The sequence below is a fragment of the Symphalangus syndactylus genome, chromosome 12 (genome assembly GCF_028878055.3).
Source record: "Symphalangus syndactylus isolate Jambi chromosome 12, NHGRI_mSymSyn1-v2.1_pri, whole genome shotgun sequence".
In the NCBI taxonomy this organism is placed as follows: Eukaryota; Metazoa; Chordata; class Mammalia; order Primates; family Hylobatidae; genus Symphalangus; species Symphalangus syndactylus.
This window is the reverse complement of record NC_072441.2, coordinates 75,544,688-75,564,759: the sequence shown is the minus strand read 5'-3', so window position 1 is coordinate 75,564,759 and position 20,072 is coordinate 75,544,688. Positions and strand designations below refer to the sequence as shown.

The 20,072-nt window shown below is 41.9% G+C and overlaps 2 pseudogenes; one reads left to right on the top strand and one right to left on the bottom strand.

Moving 5' to 3' along the window:
* The window catches only part of LOC134734237 (neuroblastoma breakpoint family member 11-like), a 514,399-nt pseudogene that overhangs the window by 169,168 nt on the left and 325,159 nt on the right, over positions 1–20,072 (top strand).
* Positions 10,507–12,945, bottom strand: LOC134734235 (protein FAM91A1-like; annotated as a pseudogene).

The following is a 20,072-nucleotide window of genomic DNA, read 5'->3' as shown; positions in this document are numbered from 1 at the left end:
TTTTACATTGGATTGCAAAAGACAAGTCAATATGAAGAATTTATTTTCAGAAACAGAAATCCAAAGGAGAGTAAGTTATTTGAAACCTAACAGTCCCATTGGGGTATATTGTTTTTACTTGTTGGCCCTTCAGAAATCTCAAGGGTGGGAATTTGGCCTATACAGGAAGATTTTTGCAGATCAGGAGTAAACAGCAAACTTTCAAGATCATTTTTTGGCAGAGATTCTACTGAGGTAGGAAAGTGGCAGGACTTATTTTGCGGTTGTGGCCCGGTTGATCAGAGCAGGATCTGGTCCAAACAGGGTGCAGTAAAGAAGCTGACTAAAACCAGCAGATGGAGACAAAAGCTACCTCTAGTTGCCATCACTGCTCATTAGCATAAAGACACTCCCACCAGTGCCATGACAGTTTATAAATGCGATGTTAACATGCCATGGCAATGGCCAGGAAGTTACCTTATATGGTTCTGGAAACTCCTCATCCCTTTTCCAGAAAGTTCTGAATAACCCACCTCCTAATTAGCATCTAATTAAAAGTGGGTATAAATACAGCTAGCTAGCAACCCACACACTGCCCATGGGTTAGCCCTGCTCCACAAGAAGCAGTACTAGTTTAACAAAAGTTGCTTTCTTTCACTGCCGAGTTGCCCTTGAATTCTTACCTGGGCAAAGCCAAGAACTCTCCTGGGCTAAGCCTCAGTTTTGGGGTTGTCCTTCCTTGCATCATCTGGTGACCACAAAGAGAAGACAAGATGGGACGGGACATGACATGACACAGAACAGGACAGGACAGAGTCAAGAACTGTTTAAGGCAGGACACTTGGTTGTGAAAAGTCCCTTACTGTGTTGACCCTGAGATGCCAAAGTCACATTGTTCAGTGGCCCCTAACTTGGCCTTTGGGGTTCACTATTGGCTACCCCCTGGAGTTTCAGCATTTGGTGTGGGGACCCTCACTGGCTGATACTTGAGTACTCTGGGTTTTTGGCATTTTGTTGTGGTAAGCGTTCCACTGTCACTGTTGGCCTCCCCCGGATGCTCTGGGGTTTTCAGCATTGACATTCCCTATAGACTGTGGATTAGAGCGCCTCCCCTGGAGGAGTGTTGATGTCATCTTCTCTGCCCTTAAATGAAAAGATTACAACTTGCCATAACAGCCAGTTGCGGGCCCCCTCCTAAGTGACTTTGCTCAAGCCCATATTGAACTCTTGGTCACAGGGACCAGGGGTTCCTGGACCCCTGGCCCAAGTGACAACTACCCATAGTGGCAGACAAGCAGCAGCCACCCAAACATTTTGCCCAAATATTTTTCTTCAGTCTCTGTGGCTGCTAGGTAGATTTACTGGCACCTCAGTGGACAACGCTGTTCGTGCCTTCCCTTCCTCCCTTCCATGATCACCTTGTTTCTTTTAACCCCTTTGCCCAAACTAAAATGCTTTTTTTACTCTGTGGAATTCAGACCCATCATTTTACTTCGCATTCATATTTCATAATCTACTTTCATAACACTTTGCTAACTGTACTTACATCTTCTCTGCAGGAGGTGGAAATTTGAAAGGGAAAGTAACAGAGATTTTGCTAGACTTAGAAAAACTTCTGGGTGTAGTAGAGATCCTTGTTAGACATGGGGACAACAGCAAGCATCTCAAAGGACTCACCACTAGGGTGTCTTTAAGGCAATTGGAGCAAATTCAAATGAGATGGCTCAAAGAAAAAGAAACACATTTTCTTGGGAGAACAAGAAATTTGGCCTGAAACTGGGTCTTTACATTATCATACTATTTTACAATTGGACTTATTCAGTAAAAAGGAAGGAAAATGGGGAGAAATTCCTTATGTGCAGGCTTCTATGGCCCCCTACCAGATTCTGACTTAAGAGTCAACTGCAGGATGTGTCTGGCCCATGTTACTTCCAGGCACCAAGAAACTGCGTGGGATATCCTCGATGCTCCATTCCTAGCGGCACCCCCTGGAAGGCCGATGCCCTCCCCAGGGTCTTCTCACTCCCCCAGTTCTGCGAGGGGTCCTGCCAGTTCACCAGTGCAGGATTCCACCTCAATGTCATCAGAAAACCCTCCCTTTTATTTAGCTAGCTCCAGCCTATATCCCCCACTGCCCAAGGAGGTAAGCCCAACCAGTACCACCAGGAGTGGAGCTCTATATCAGTCCCTGAAATTGGATCTGTGTCCATTGCGGGAGGTAGCTAGCAGAGATAGGGGAACAATCAGAGTATATGTGCCATTTCCTATGTCCAAATTGGCTTTCTTCAAGGAGAAATTTAGCTGGTTTTTGAAGGATCCAGGGAAGTTTATAGAGGAGTTTGTTAGGTTGATCGTGTCCTTTGATTTAACTTGGCACAACTTGCAAATATTGTCCACTTGCTGTATTATAGAGGAGAAGAGAGGGATTCTGGGTACTGGCCTGTGAATATGCAGATAGGGTAGCTGCTCATATCCAAGGCCATGCCATTTATGTAGGGGGAGATGCAGTTCCACATAGAGACCCTCAATGGGATTACCAGAACGGTTCCCAGGAACTTGAACACAGAAATCACACGCTAACTTGTTTAATAGAAAGTATGAAAAAGTGTGTGATTAAGCCAGTTAATTATGACAAGGATAGAGAAGTAACTCAGTGGAAGGATGAAAATCCCATTCTGTTTTAGGGCGTCTTGGTTGAGGCACTCAGGAAATATATTAATGTAGATCCAGACACCCCAGAAGGGTGGTCTCTTCTGAGCATGCATTTTATTACTCAATCTACCCTTGACATTAGGAGAAAGTTACAAAGTGCAGGAATAGGACCGCAAAATCCATGAGCCAACTCTTAAACATGACCTTTGGAGTTTACAGCAATAGGGACAGGGCAGAGGAAGAGGAGAAAACCAAAAGAAATTGCCAAAAAGTGCAACTGTTTGCAGCTGCTTTCAGCCTCCTACTGCTTTTGAGCTGCCCATCCTGAGAAAGTGTTACAAGAGTGGCTTTGGGATGCCCAGACAAAAGCCAGCTCATTATCCCCTGGGCTGGAATCAGTGTGCCTTCTGTAAGCAAGAGGGCCACTGGAGGAAAGACTACCTCAGTCTCCAAAGGGAGTCTGAGCTTCCCAGACCCCTAATGGCTAAGAGAACAGAGGACTGACAAGGCCCAAGGTTCCCTACAGCTTCCACCAGACACCTTATCATCTCTACAGAAGAGCCTCAGGTAATTCTTGACATGGCGAGTAAAAATATTGAGTTACTGGATATGGGAGCCGCCTTCTCAGTTCTGATCTTGTCCTTGGGGCCATTGTCTTCCCACTCCTATACTGTTATGAGGATTGATGACCAGCTAAAACCTAGGAGATTCACCCATTCCTTTAGTTGCACTGTGGGGAACCATATGTTTCCCACAGATTTTTGCTTATTCTTGAGTGCCTTATCCCTTTACTGGGAAGATATTTTCCCAATAACAGGCTGCATTTCAATTTGGAGCACCTCAAGAGAAGGCCACAGGCTGCAAAGGGACGCCTCTCCTAGTTCATGTCTTAACACAGATAAAGAAAAGATGTTCCTTCCACCACATATTACTTCTCAAGTAGACCCGTCTGCTTGTGACATGGAAGTTCCTGGAAGAACTGTAAATGTTCTCCCAGTCCAGGTTATTTTGAAACCCATTGTTAATTATCTATGGGAAAAACAATATCCTTTTAGCTGTGGTGGCTCATGCCTGTAATCTCAGCACTTTCGGAGGCCAAGGCAGGCATATCACTTAAAGCCAGGAGTTTGAGACCAGCCTGGCCAACAAGGCAAAATCCCACCTCTACTAAAAACACAAAAATTAGCTAGGTATGGTGGTGCACATCTGTAATCCCAACTACTCAGAAGGCTGTGGCAGGAGAATTGCTCAAACCCAGAAGGCAGAGGTTGCAGTGAGCCTCGCGCCGCTGCACTCCAGCCTGAATGACAGAGCAAAGACTCTGTCTCAAAAAAAAAAAAAACAAAGGCCGGGCGCGGTGGCTCACGCTTGTAATCCCAGCACTTTGGGAGGCCGAGGCGGGCGGATCACAAGGTCAGGAGATCGAGACCACGGTGAAACCCCGTCTCTACTAAAAAATACAAAAAATTAGCCCGGCGTGGTGGCGGGCGCCTGTAGTCCCAGCTACTCGGAGAGGCTGAGGCAGGAGAATGGCGTGAACCCGGGACGCGGAGCTTGCAGTGAGCCGAGATTGCCCCACTGCACTCCAGCCTGGGCGAAAGAGCAAGACTCCGTCTCAAAAAAAAAAAACAAAAACAAAAACAAAAACAAAAACAAAAATATCCGGTATCCTTTTAGACCTTAGGCTCCAAGGGGCCTCTATCCCCTGATAATGAAGTATGGATTATTACAATCCTGTCAGTCCCAATGTAACACCCCCATTTTTCCTGTTAATAAGCCAAATGGGGAATATAGATTTGTTCAGGATCTTAGGGCAGTTAATGAGGCAGTAGTTCCAGTCACCCAATAGTTTCTAATCTTTATACAATAATAACTCAAGTCCCTGAAGATGCTCATTGGTTCATAGTATTCAATTTAAAAGATACTTTCTTTTACATACCTTTACACCTAGACACCCAATACATTTTTGCATTTGAATGGACTTATCCAGACACTCATGCTGCATCTCAGCTTACCTGGACTGTCCTGTCCCCAAGGTTTTAGGACAGTCCCCATCGGTTTGGCAATTCATTGGCCAAAGAGGTAAGGGAACTACAGTTAATTAATGGATCCCTCTTACCATATGTGTATCACCTATTAATTTCCAGCCCTACTAGGGGAAGACTCTGAGAAACATACAGTTCAAGTCCTTAATTCTGAAACAAAACAAAGGTATCAGGTATCCCCCCAAAGGCCCAAATTTCTGTCCAAAGGGTCACATATATGGGACACATGCTCACTCCTGGGACCAGGATCTTGACCCAGGGATGAAAAGAGACCATCCTAGCATTCCAGGTCCCTCAAATTAAGAAGTCTTTTTGAGAATAGCTGGATTCTGCTGGGTTTGGATTCCCAGGATTGGGCTCATAGCAAAACCACTCTATGAACCTCCAAAAGGGACTGGTCACAAGCCTTTGAATTGGAATGGAACCTGTCAAAAGGCATTCTTAGCCTTAAAAGAAAAGCCAGGGACAGCCCCTGCTTCAGGACTCTTGAACTTAGAAAAACCTTTCACCTTCTATGTGGATGAATAACAAGGGACAGCTTTGGATGTTCTAACTCGAAGGCTCTGGAATTACCTTAGACCAGTGGCTTATTTCTCTAAACAGCTAGACCAGGTGGCAGCTGGGTGACCAGGAAGCTTGAGATCTGTGGCTACCATCACTCTATTGGTAGAAGAAGCCAGTAAGTTTACCTTGGGACAACAAGTAGATGCCATACCACTCCCGCCCCCTGCCACCCCATGAAGTACAGTACAGAGAGTCCTAGAGACAAAAGTACACCAATGGCTAACAGGAGGCCAGTTACTTAAATATCAGGCTCTTCTGCTTGACACCCCAGATGTTACCCTTAAAGTATGCTGATTTTTAAACCCTGCTACTCTGTTGCTGGACCTCACGTCCCAAGAAACAGATCCCCAACTCATTGACTCCTGGGTGGAAACCATGGAAGAGATCTACTTTGGAAGGCCCAACTTTGAAGACAAGCCCTTGTCTAATCCCAGTGTTGAGTGGTTTAGAGATGGAAATGGCCTTATTCATCAGGGAGTGAGAAAAGAAGATTAGCTAACAAGAAGTCATTGAGCCAAGGGTTTACCTTCTCAGACTTCTGCTCAAAAAGCAGAATTAGCTGCTCTAATCAGGGCCTTCCAACTATGAAAAGACTTAAGGCTGGGCGCGGTGGCTCATGCCTGTAATTACAGCACTTTGGCAGGCCGAGGTGGGTGGATCACCTGAGGTTGGGAGTTCGAGACCAGCCTGGCCAATATGGCGAAACCCCGTCTCTACTAAAAATACAAAAATTATCCGCGTATGGTGGTGGGCGCCTGTAATCCCAGCTACACGGGAGGCTGGGGCATGAGAATCACTTGAACCTGAGAGGCAGAGTTTGCAGTGAGCCGAGATCATGCCACTGCACTCCAGCCTGGGTGACAGAGCAAGACTGCTTCAAAAAAAGAAAAAAGAAAAAACAAAAAACAAAAAAATACTCGTCAAGAGTCAATGTGTTTACTGACTCTAAATATGGGTTCCTGGTGCTTCATGCTCACGCAGCCATAGGGAAGGAAAGGGGAATATCATGAGCCAAGTGATCCCCATACAACTTTACTCAGATCTTGGAACTTTTAGATGCTGTCCAACTCCCAAAGAAATAACAAGTATTCACTGCATGGGACACCAGAAGGGAGACACTTTTCTTATTAGAGAAAATTCCCTGGTGGAAAGAACAGCTAAGGCCACAGCTAAGGAAACCCTGGTATTTCAGGCTGCTGCGCTACTACCAGGTATTCCATCCATGTCAGTGGCACCATACTATACCCCGAAGGAAATTAAAGGGACTGAGTAAAAGGCTTCCAGTAAGACCCCTCTGGATGGTTGCCAGAAAAGAACAAACTCTATTCCTGAGGCTGACAAATGGAAAATACTTAAATATTTTCATGATTCCTCACATTTGGGACAGGATTTTCCATTCAAATTCATTTCCTGAATATTCTTGGGGAAAGGACTCTTCCAAACTATAAAAAGGGTTACCATTCAGGAAGCCACCCCATACCCTGATCCCTGCTTAAACCTGTACAACACCAAAGAACATAACATGGTGAAGACTGGCAGACAGATTTAACCCAGATGTCACCTTACAGGGGACTACAATATTTGCTAGTATTTATAGACACTTTCACCAGGTGGATAGAAGCTTTCCCCACAAGGACAGGAAAAGTACTGGAAGTGTCTAAATTCTTACTTAAAGAAATCATCCCAAGATTTGGATTACCAAAAGGTTTGCAAGGTGATAACTGACCTCCCTTCCCAGCTAAGGTGACCCAGTGAGGTAATTCCTCAGCCTTAGGCATTACCTATCTTCACTCCGCATGGAGATCTCAATCTTCAGATAACATATAAAGCCAGTCGTGACATTAGCAAAACTCTTTCAGGGGACCTCAGAGGCCTGAGTTTTTCTCCTATTCATAGCCCTTTTGCATGTGAATATGGCTCCAGAGGGAACTTTAAAGCTTAGTCCATTTGAAATGACTTAAGGAAGGCCCCCCCCTTTTTTTAACTTGATCAACACCACAGTTTATTTGTAAACATGTTATATGTGTCAATAATCAAACTGACAACACCTTATAGATTTCATTGTATAATATTAACATCCTAACAGAAAATGATCCACTGTACTCATTTAAAGTTTGGTATTTTAAAATCCTTAAATACAAACTGTATTTGAAACAGTGAACACAAAAAAGAAACATGAATGGCAGAGAAAACTGAAAACATCAAGTAAAAGAAACCAGTATTCTGCCCCCCCCCAAAAAATATAAAATCATCTGATTACATAATTTAAAAAAGAAATAAAGGAAATCAGATGATCATATTTTTTAATGATATAAAGTTGCATTTCTTCTAACCCATTTTAGATGTGAAATTGTACCATATTAAATTCTTTTTTTTTTTTTTTTTTTTTTTTTGATACAGAGTCTTGCTCTGTCACCCAGGCTGGAGTGCAGTGGTGCAATCTCGGCTCACTGCAAGCTCCATCTCTGAGGTTCACGCCATTCTCCTGCCTCAGCCTCCCGAGTAGCTGGGACTACAGGCGCCTGCCACCAAGCCCAGCTAATTTTTTGTATTTTTGTAGAGACGGGGTTTCACCATGTTAGCCAGGTTGGTCTTGATCTCCTGACCTCGTGATCTGCCCACCTCGGCCTCCCAAAGTGCCGGGATTACAGGCATGAGCCACAGTGCCTGTCCATGTACCATATTAAATTCTATCTTTTTTGATATTTGTTCTTTTTTTCCTCTTGGTTTCTAAAGAATGTTTAAATTACATTAAGGAAGTGGGGAAAGAAAGAAAGGAACGCGGTAAAAAGCCAAATGAAATTAACTATTTGGAAAATAATTGGATATAAATTTTTCATGAGTCTTTTTTTGGCAAATAACAAACCCTGCATTTTAAATTTACCTGTTTGTTGAAATGGATCAATACTTGTAAGATTTAAGAGACTACATGAGTTAATGTATAAGTAAAATGAAGCCAAATTCACAAAGCAAAGCACAAACATCAGCTTTTCACATTTTCCTAAAAGCTCTAAAAATGCACTCTCCCTCCTTAAGGGTATGAGAGGTCTTCAGCTCGGAATCAGATGATTACTCTTGCCTCATTCAACACAAGAAACCAGAGGGAACCCCACGGTTTTTCAGTACTTTCGCTAAAATTCATGATCACTATTAGGTTCTATTTCCTCCTCCTTTATCTCGCAAAAGAAATATAGCAGCAAATCACTCCCATATTTTAAGCTTTGAATTCACCAACAACTGGGCTCACTGCCAAAAACTACAAATGTTCAATTCTTTGGGTTTTTTTGTTTGTTGGTTTTTTTTGAGACGGAGTCTCGCTTTGTCGCCCAGGCTGGAGTGCAATGGCGTGATCTCGACTCACTGCAAGCTCCGCCCCCCGGGTTCACGCCATTCTCCTGCCTCAGCCTCCCGAGTATCTGGGACTGCAGGCGCCCGCCATAACGCCCGGCTAATTTTTTGTATATTTAGTAGAGACGGGGTTTCACCATGTTAGCCAGGATGGTCTCGATCTCCTGACCTCGTGATCCACCTGCCTCGGCCTCCCAAAGTGCTGGGATTACAGGCTTGAGCCACCGTGCCAGGCCCAAATGTTCAATTCTTTATTAATGTACATGTCATTACAATTGGTTTAGATAGTTAATATAGGAATAAATAAAATAACTACAGTTCTTTCAAACAAAGGAAATTAAAATGAGATTAAAGAGCCCTGATTTTAAAAAAGTACAACTTTCAGCTGAAAAGCTAAAAGTTACATACATACATACCTAATGGCACTAGGAATGTACAATATCTATTATTGGAAAAATAAGTGAGTGACTCACAGTCATAAGAAATTATTTAATATTAGTATTTTTTCTTCTATAGACAAACATAACATACACATGGTTTCTACCTTCTATAAGACAAAGTAGAAAACTAACAGTTACTACATTTACCTCAAACACAGCACTGACTGTGCCACAGATAACATGGTCCAAAATATTCATCTCTATAGATAGGCCATGGTAGTGGATGTATGGTTAAGTTTTAGGAAATGCATACATTTCCAGAAGTAAGTATGTTAAATACACAAATATCTATAAATAACAAAAAGTTATCAGCAAAAACGCTTAGGTTATAACATTCCCAAACTTTCTAACATTTTAAGTGTTTTAGATATATGTTGTCTGACCAGTTTGTTTGGTTACAGTTTTAAACTAGCAAACCATTACCGTATAAGAGGAGCTAAACTAAACTGTAACACTACACAAACTTCCCAAGGAAGGTAATTTGAAAAGTCTAAAAAGTGATTCCAATTATTCTAATTAACATTTGTGATGCTAAAATAATCAATGACTCAAGAAACGCTTTGAAGTAATTCCATTTTTCTTTATCATTTTCTAAAAAAAATTCACATAAATTTAAGATCCAGATTGCTTAAGAGTATGTCTTCAAAATAGGTTTACACTAAAGCATTCTGATCCAAAGACATAGTCTTAATGCTTCTAATATGTAATTCTAACTGAAAATCACAATCCTTGGTTTGAAAACATCAAAGCTAAGAAACAAAAAAATAAATCAGCATGAAAATGTGCAGCAGCTATAGCTACAAGAGTGGAAAATAAATTCTATCTTTTCCATAAAGACTCTATGAAAATATAAAGCCCAAAGTCAGTGACAACAGAAGTCCACATATAAATGGTGTTTAACAATAGAAAGTTTTCTAAAGCTTCTCATGAGATGTCAATGAATAATCATAATCTGAGTTAAGACCTTATAAATCAAGGTTAAGTTATACATAACTATGCTGATTTACATACCTTCTACAATGTCCAACTGACATACATAATTTAGACACCCATAGGAATTCATAATGCCCTATCATATCATCTCTCAATACTGGATGTTTATTGCTTTATAGTTTTACTACTTTAAGTACCAAGACACATTTTCAGAGGAAGAGTTCCATATCTTCCCTTGATCCCCAAAAATATAGGTAAGAAAATATAAAATTAAACAAGATTTATGTTTGATAAACTAACATATAAAATTACCATTGAAATTTTCATAGTAATTGCTTATAAACATGACAGTCATCATAAAACCTATAAAGTATATACTTAGTTTTATTAAAGAAATGTAGATTGTCTCAAGGTAAAAAATACAGTGCTGGCTGCTAAAAGGCATGTTGTTGCAATAAGATGTGCAATAATGAGCAAAACTTCAGAAAACAAGAATATATTCCCCAAACTTTTAATATTAGTTAAGCAAGAATTGCTCCGCAGCAGCAGGATGCTTTTTAGTGGCTGACACTATAAAGCTAACGTTAAGAAAGAAAAAAGGCAGAAAGTGTGAGCAACAAATGGTGTAACCAAATTATTGCAAATGGAGATTAGCAATAAGAAGTGAGGAAGGTGACCATCTACTCCCTTCTCATAAGACACCATTATTAAATATTAAGTTTTTTGCAGGAAGTGGAACACCCATGTCAGCATACGATGACTGTGACAGCAAACTTGAAAAACTGGGCTCTGTGTGAATATCCAATGTTGAAGCACCTTCCTGGAATGAGTGAACAAATTAAGGACTTGCAGAGAGGGTTTTCTACTGGAATGTAAGAGGTTTTGAAGGCTCTCTTTTCTGCAAAGGCCATGTATAGCAATTTTCCTACAAACTTTCCAGTTTAATTCAGAACTGAAAAGTGGAATTCCAAAGCACAGCTCAAGAGGAACCCAATCTGCTTCTGTTGTGGCACCAGAGGTTTGCTTTGTTGCTGAATCTATAGTTGCTTCCTCAATGACCATTTCAAATGACTCTGTATTCCCATTTACATCTGAGCCAGAAGCCAAATCAGGTTCTCCTCTCTCATCAGAAGCATCACTGAGTTTTCTATTTGCAAGTTGGCTGGAAGCATTCAACATGGTGACATATCCACAGAGATGCTGTAAGTCCACTCTGTTCCTTAGTATCTGCAATGCTTTATGAACACCCATATTGACACGAGTGAACTCTCCTTGTAGTTCTGTTTCATCAAATGGAAATGGGATATGGACAGTTTCTCCTACCCCATGCAGACCATGCCCCTGAATTAAAACTGCAGAATGTGTTAAAGCATCATTCAACATCGTGAGCGCATTTGAGGTAGGAACTACTCGAGGATCATGACCCCAAGATGTTATTAGCAATCAATCATAACTCTGAAATATTTCTAGCAGTTTTCGAGGTCTTATACCTTTGGACAATAAAAGGGATGGTGGTCCTTGTCCAGTGATATGATAAATGTACAGTTTAAACCAGACAGAACTGACTTCTGGGATAGCTGGTCCAATATGCTGAGGGGTGCAGCTGCTGACAGGCCGGATTTCATTGGTGAGGGGAGCCATGGAAACAAGCAGCGTGTAATTTTTGTTTAGAACTCTGCTGCAAGTTGCAGGGTCCAGACCAAGAAGGCTTTCACAGTATAAGAGATCCAGAGGAAAACCACAATTGGGTTGGTCTGGCTGTGCAGTTTGCACAACTAGATCTTTGTTATGATGCAGAAACAGTATTGTGTTTCTCAGAGTAAGTGCATGATCAAAATATCCCTGTGCTTCTCCTTCACCAGTGCTCTGAACTGGTGAAAGATATCCCATCATTAAGAAGACAGTAAGAGTGGAGTCAAACAGGAATGCGATGCGTTTCGTGTGTCCTGTAGACAGACTCAGGCTGCTTACACTGGCTGTGTCAGCTGGATCTTCTTGACTGTTTGTATTAGTATCAGTTGTCAATGAAACTTCTTGTACAGGACCCCTACTTTCCCCTCCATCCCATGACAAGAGCATCTTCTGTGGATCTAAGGTATTCTTTAATCTGTTTACGGATGGAGCATTCTTCCATGATGAATGAAGTTGATCCAAATTTATTACTTGTCCCTTCTTATGGGCAAAGCCTGATCAGCAATACATTGAAACAGCATTCTTAACCAGGGATAAGTCAATCTCAAGGACATTTGCAAGCTCTGCCACATTTGTGTGCTCATCTATTGAAACAAATATCTTACAGAGTAGAGTTTCAAAATAATCACCTTGCACTCGATTCATTGCAAAACCTTCAAGAGGTGGAACTGCTATACAACTGTCATCAGATATTGGTACATCCAGATAAATAAATCCTTTGTTATACAAACTATGTACTTCATTGTAATCTAGTGACCCAGAGAGTTGAGGGCCTGAATCGATGATCTTATCAATAGCATATTTCTCAGGCAAAGTGCATATCTTGATGTCATCTTCGGCGATATATCCAGCCTGCACCACCCACCACGCCTCTATGGCAATTTCCACTGGCTTTATTGGTAGAAGATCACGGGCTGTTTTCCTTCCGAAGAATTTTTTTGATGATCTACACTGATTCATAAGATCAATATACTGGTTTCTTCCTATGCCAAGAAGCCTTAGACAGTCAGCAGCAGTAAAATTGGGCAATGAATCATAACTTTTCTCACTGTTCATAATATTCTCCATAATCCCAGTATAATATGAAAATGGTGTTATCCTCAAGCCCTTCACCATAATATCTGATAGATGGTAGGGGTACAGCATGAGATGATCTTGGCTGTACTTTAGCAGTTCCTCATAGTGTCTGCATTCATCTTTCTTGACATGTTTAACTAAGTTATTTCTGTATCATAACTGATTGCAGATACTGTACAGGACAACCTGCTTTGCATAGTCTCTCTGTGAATTTCCAAGACGACTGAGATTTCCTTCCTCCTCTGCCACCCTGAACAGCAAGACCAATACTTCCTGTGTTTCCTCCTCTTCAGCCTACTTGTGAAGACAAGGATGAAGACCTCCATGATGAGCCATCTCCACTTAATGACTGCCTCACGTTGGCCGGCAACTTGTTTCAGGAGTAGTTGTGCTGGATGTGGAACTCCACGTCTATGTTCATGATGTCGCGGCCAGGGCCGGTGGCTGGGGCTGTGACCACGACCCACACTACGCCTCTCGCCTGCCCGCCCGCAGCCCGGCACCTCACACTGCCCCACGGCCTGGGCTCCCGACAGTTCAGCGCGGCCCAGGGCCAACATAGCACTAGAGCATCAGCGATGGAAGGCTGGGTCGCCTGAGCAGCTCGGAAGGCCCTTTTTAACTTTAGACCTTCTGTTTGATGACAGACACATAGATTATCAATTTAGGCCAGGTTCAAAAGGCCCTTCAATCCTATGGAAATGAAACCTAACCTCCTCCCACAAGGAAAAGGATTAACTCCCCCATTCAACCAGGAGATTTAATCTTACTAAAAACTTAGAAAGAAGGATCCCCCCCAAGAATCAATTACAACCAAAATGGAAAGGGCCCCTATCAGGCATTATTAAGCATCACCACTGCTGTTAAACTTCAAAGTTAATTTTTTTTTTTTTAGATGAAGTCTTGCTCTGTCACCCAGGCTGGAGTGCAATGGCTCAATCTTGGCTCACTGCAACCTCCACCTTCTGGGTTCAAGCAATCCTCCTGCCTCAGCCTCCTGAGTAGCTGGGATTACAGGCACGTGCCACCATGCACGGCTAATTTATTTTTTATTTTTTTATTAATTTGTTTTTTCTATTTTTAGTAAAGACAAGATTTTACCATGTTGGCCAGGCTGGTCTCGAACTCCTGACATTGTGAGATGCCCTCCTCAGCCTCCCAAAGTGCTGGGATTACAGGCATGAGCCTCTGTGCTCAGCCTCAGAGATTCTTATGAGTCCTCACAGATGCCAGAGGAAGATGCCACGACCTACGCTTGCAAACTCCCAGAAGACTTAAAGCTATTGTTTTGCAAATGCACAGGTAAGTATTAATACCATGATGCTGTGGATGAGCATGAAAGTTTTTCTCTTACTCCTAATTATAATGTTTTCTCTCTTACCGCTTTGCCCTGCTGATGGAATTCAGTAAAGGAATCTCTACCAGCAGACCCTTGGTTTTTACCCTTCCTAGGACCTTTAACAGATATCTTGTTATTACTAATCTTTGCTCCTTGCTTGTTTAACCTCCTTATAAAGTTTATGTCTTCTAGATTACAATAATTCCTTGTAAAGATGATGCTGGCATGTGCTCACTCATAGGTGGGAATTGAACAATGAGAACACATGGACACAGGAAGCGGAACATCACACACCGGGGACTGTTGTGGGGTGGGGAGAGAGGGGAGGGATAGCATTAGGAGATATATCTAATGCTAAATGATGAGTTAATGGGTGCAGTACACCAACAGGGCACAGGTATACATATGTAACAAACCTGCACATTGTGCACATGTATCCTAAAACTTAAAGTATAATAATAATAAAATTAAAAATAAATAAATAAAAAGCAAAAGGGAAAAAAAAATGTGATGCTGGCACAAAGCTTTCAACACATCCCCTCTTCTGACCCAGAAAATAAAGACATCCTGCCTTTGGGCCTTTTAGAACAGGTATCCAGAGATTTTACTTCTCTGTTGCTAGGCAGGGTTTATGCCCATAACATCAGCAGGAAGCAGTTACAGAAGATGAACCTCCACCCTTCTGCAAGCCCCTTAAGATTAAGGAGGCGTATATAATCTCTGATGGGGAAATGAGGTAGGAGACCAGAAGGACTTATTTTCCAGTTACAACCCCATTGAACAGAGCAGAATCTGGTCAAAACAGGGTGCAGTGGAGAAGCCTGCTGAAACCAGCAGATGATGATGAAAGTGACCTCTAGTTGCCCTCACTGCTTATGAGCATAAAGACTCTACCACTGGGACCATGGCCAGTTTACAAATGTCATGGCAACACACCTTGGCAATGGCCTGGAAGTTACTTTATATGGTTCTGGAAACTCCCTGCCCCTTTTCCAGAGAGTTCTGAATAACCTACCTCTTAATTTGCATGCAATTAAAAGTGGGTCTAAATACAACTAGCTAGCAGCCCACAGGCACCAACTCTGGGCACACTGCCTATGGGTTAGCCCTGCTCTACAAAAAGCAGCACCAGTTCAATAAAAGTTGCCTTCTCTCACCAGCGGCTTATCCTTGAATCTTTCCTTGGCAAACCCAAGGAGACTACAGTCTGGGAGAAATTTCCCAGGCTACAAACCAGTTTTGGGGCTTGCCTCCCCTGCATCACTATCATTGTTTCCTTGGGTTTCCCAGGAATGTACATGTGTGAGACTGCTGCCCTGCTTATAGATCTGTTTCCCTGCAAGGAAACAGGAATACCTTGCCTGCGGCTTCCAGAGTTGGAGATACATGTAGTAGTTCACTGCTGAGTGCTAACATTTAATTTTGGAATCAAGTGATGCATTCAGACTGGTTGCTATCATTCTGTGGTATACATGTAGTGAACACATTTGTGATCGAGTTTCCTGCTTTTAGCTGGAGCAAGAAAGTTTTATAATTGTGATTTGTACAAAAAATTAAAGGCAAGAGAATGTGTGTAAAATAAACTGTATTGTCAGAGGTGTCTAAATGCTCATCCTTCAAGGAAAACGGACATATGCTGAAGAGCTGATAAACAGTCTACAGCAGTGTTATTCTAACTTAATCTTCATTCCAAGTCCTTGCCATTTTCCTCTAGCTGCTGCTGACTCCAGTTATATATAGGTTGGGAGGAAGGGATTATATATGGATCTAGGCATCACTGTCTCTTGGGCAGTTATCACATTTGCAGGTGGAAGGGATGTGATTTCTACAGTCAAACTATCCATTTGGAATATAAATCTGGAGTGGCTGTAAAATTTGCTTCTCAGAGATGGAGCTTTCAGATTTGGACTTTCAATTGTTCTGTTGTTTTAGTTTTTCTCATCAACTGGGGAACTGTTTGTGACTAAGCTTTGTTAAAAGTAGCGAAGAGCTTTTCATAGTTCCAACATTAGTTGTTACCTGAAACAAACAAAAACACACACACACATACAATGAAACAATCATCTTTGGTGAGGTCTTGCTGATACCTAACTGAGGCTGGAGTGAGAGCTACGTGGTGATACAGGCCAGGTGCAAACTGAGTGCAGCTAAGTGGATAATCTCTGGTAGTGAACTACAGTCTAGAAGAAGATAGTAATAATAGATGGAAAAGAAAGTCTCCTGAAATGAACTAGCTGGCCTGTGGTGAAGGACACAGGACCCCAGCCACCTTATGATTCTAAAAGCCTTGCTCAAAGCCGCTGCAGATGAGTTAGCTAATTCTCTACCACCTTCTCAGCATCAACTGACTCTCTGTAATACTCTTCTGGAGAGAGATAAAGATCTTTCACACCTCCCAGGAAGGGATTTGCTTAGCCTCAAATGTGCACATTCAGAAATAGCTTGTCATAAGAAAGAGAGGATAGTTTGCAGAGAAATAACCCTCCTAAGTCCACTTCCTATTCCTTTTAAGTAAGAGAGTGGTGCCAAGGGAAGAGCCCTAGAATGTCAAAGCCAACAGGGTGCTCAGATACCACCCAAGTACAGTTCCATCTTTGGCCATAAGGGGACAATGGTGTCAAAAGGCTAAGGCCATATGATGTGTAGGCGAAAAACCTGGGATGAGAATCAAGGCCTCAAACTTTTTCCACTACATCGCAGAGTTTAGGAGCAGTTAGAGGGAAGGCTTCAATCTGGAGAACAGTAACAGGCTCTAGAGATTATTGGGTCATGGTGGCTGGGACAGAAATAAGGATTCATAGAAAGATGTTTATAGTCAATATTCTTTTACAGTTAATGTTCTTTTGGGATTTTGCTTGATAAAAAGGCTGAGCATAAGTGAAAAATTTTTTTTTTCTTTTTTTCTTTCTTTCTTTCTTTTTTTGAGACAGTTTCACTCTTCTTGCCCAGGCTGGAGTGCAATGGTGCAATCTCAGCTCACCACAACCTCCACCCCCAGGGTTCAAGCAATTCTCCTTCCTCAGCCACCCAAGTACCTGTCATTACAGGCATGCACCACCACGCCCAGCTAATTTTTTTTTTTTTTTTTTTTTTTAGTAGAGATGGGGTTCCTCCATGTTGGTCAGGCTGGTCTCAAACTCCCGACTTCAGGTGAACCTCCCAAAATGCTGGGATTACAGGCTCAAGCCACCACACCTGGCCAAAAGTAAAAATTTTCTAATTGCAATTCTGAACAACTTATGGGTTGTGAAATCAACATAGTGGACTGCTTACTACTACAGGCTTTATTTAAATACTGGTAAGATGGATTACACATAGTAAAAGATTTTTTTAAAACTGATCACAAAGAATTGTATATTTCTCACTGCGTCTTGTGGTCATAAAAGTTTAAGAAACTGCTCTACATAGGCAAATTATAGGTTCAATCTATCCATCTACCTCTTTTTCTCTTCTCTTTTTTCCATGCTATGCAAACAAAATCATGGAGAGAGGAAAGCAAATTCCATCAATGGGTGATGTTAAGCCTTTTCTATGAGGTAGCTGCACATTTGGGACACTTCTATGCTGGCGACTTGACATTCTGGTAGATAGATGGTCCTTTTCATCTCTAGCCACATGTGAAAATTACTTGGGAGCTTTTTTAGACTACTAGTGGCTTCCACCCACCTGGAAGCATTTAAATCAGAATCTCTATGTGTAGAGTCCAGGCACTTGTGTTAGTTAAAACCTCACCAGGCTTTATAATATGACAGAATGGTTTAAAGTTACAACCAATTTCCCACCATTCTCTTTGTTTCTCTTTCACCGTAGGCTTCTTTCCCATGAGAAAATAAAGATTTTAGTCTCTCTTTTCACAGTCTGAAGTAAATCACTATCTTTCTCCATTGGACTTCCAAGGCAAAGATTTCTTTCCATTTATCTATCTGGAGTTTTACAAAGTTGGCCTCTGGATTCCCTTTTCCCAAAGCTAATTCACCACAAAGGCACCCCGCAAGTAGAGGAGCTGGACTTTCATACGCCTGCACCTGTCAATCATGGGTAAATACTTTGCAGGCAGGGTTGCTGGGTGCTGTGGGATTAACATAAACTCCAAGGTATTGCCAGCTCTGAGCCTCAGGCAAGCTTGTGACTAAGTGACTCCAGTAGTCTGAGGACAGTCCTTACTCAGAAGGGTTTTTGGAAGCAAAAGCAAACATAGGCATGAAAGGGTAAAAAAAAAAAAAAAATCCCATATGATCTTGGCTTATACCTAACAGAACTTGTGCAAGAATGGATATTAAGGTGGGTAATGTGCACAGCAGAGCTTAGTAAATACCAAGTCTGGAGTTTAAGGGATAGACTGAAGAGATTTTGCAGGTTTGTAAACATTTTTGCCAATGTGAACATACTTTTGTTTGCGTTTGGTTTTTTTCCTCAGTGGTAAAAGCTAGGCACAATAAAGTAGCTAGGATATTATAGTTTCAGTCAATAAACTTGTATTTTGCCAAGCACCAAGATGAACTATGACGATTTCAATTTTTTAGTACTTTATTTTCATCGGTATGAAAATTAGGACTTTTGCTCCTTTTTTGGCTTATGGCACCTTTTTGGTTTTCACATTTTCTCAAGGACCAGTAACTTAGAATCTAAATTATGATTGCTTATTCTGTCAGCACTGTAGGGGAAAGTTGATTTAATCTTGACAAAATGTATTCAATTAAAATAATTGTTTTCTTTCTTCCTTCTTTCTTTTTTTTTTTTTTTTTTCTCGAGATGAAGTCTTGCTCTGTCACCCAGGCTAGAGTGCAGTGGCGCAGTCTTGGGTCACTGCGACCTCCGCCTCTGGGGTTGAAATGATTCTCCTGCCTCAGCCTCCCGAGTAGCTGGGAATACAGGTGCATGCCACCACACCCAGCTAATTTTTATATTTTTAATAGAGACGGGGGTTTCATCATGTTGCTCTCTTATATCTTTTCACCTTTTAAATTTGTCCTTCTCTTCTCCAATTTGCAATAGTGGAGTGTGGCTTGCACCAAAATACTATATTTCTCAGAGGTACTTATTCCCAGACCTTGGCAGTCTCAGGGCCTGGAGGGGGTGCGTCTAGAAAGCAGCCCTCTCAAAGTTGAGAATAACAATGAGAATTGTGGGTTATGAGGTTTTGAGCAGTTCTGGCTTCCCCATCCTCTTTTGTTTCTACAGTGGAGTGTGACAAGACAAGGGACCCGTCTGAGAGTGACTTCATATTGTGCCCTTTCACCACTTACCTCTGGAAATTTGATTCAGGCAAGTCGGGGGAGTCTCTGGTATTCTCTGAGAACTCTGTTTTCATTATACAGCTGGACAATGGAATCTATGATGTGCCTGTAGAGGTTAGAGGTGCATCCTGTTCCAGGAAATAGTTAAAATTTAGGCAAATTATACATGTTTGCTTAAGAGAATGCTTTCTGCACATTTCATGTTCTTCCTCTCTATCTTAACCTAGGGAGAAAACCATGGGTACTCAGGGCAGGAACTTTAGTGTGATGGGGCAGAAGCTTAATTTTCACATAATTCTCAACAAATGCCAGCACATCACATGTATTATCATGTCCAATGGCTGCAATATGAAGGAGGCTTTTCTGAGATAGTTGCTGCTTTGGTATGGGAAGGGACTTGGTTACGGTTCTTCTGGCCCAGCAAAATGTTATGAAATGATGGCCTCTGTGTAGAGCAATCTAAGAGGACAGGGGTTGGAGAGAACCACCTTGGGTGGTAGAATGAAGAGTAACCAAGACATAAGGGAAGCTGATGAGGATGGCAGCAGAGGAGACTCTCATTCTGCTACATGAGGTGCTCAGAAACCTGGGTTCTACTGAATGCCAATCACCTAAGAAGCAGAGAGACAGCAGGCAGTGTACAGCAGCAGACAGAAGACAGAAGACAGCCTAGGAATCACAAGAATGATTTTAGAGGTAGATACCACTAAGATGGAGGCAAATCTCTAAGCCTATTTATTTACCTATAAATTGGAATGATAGTAGC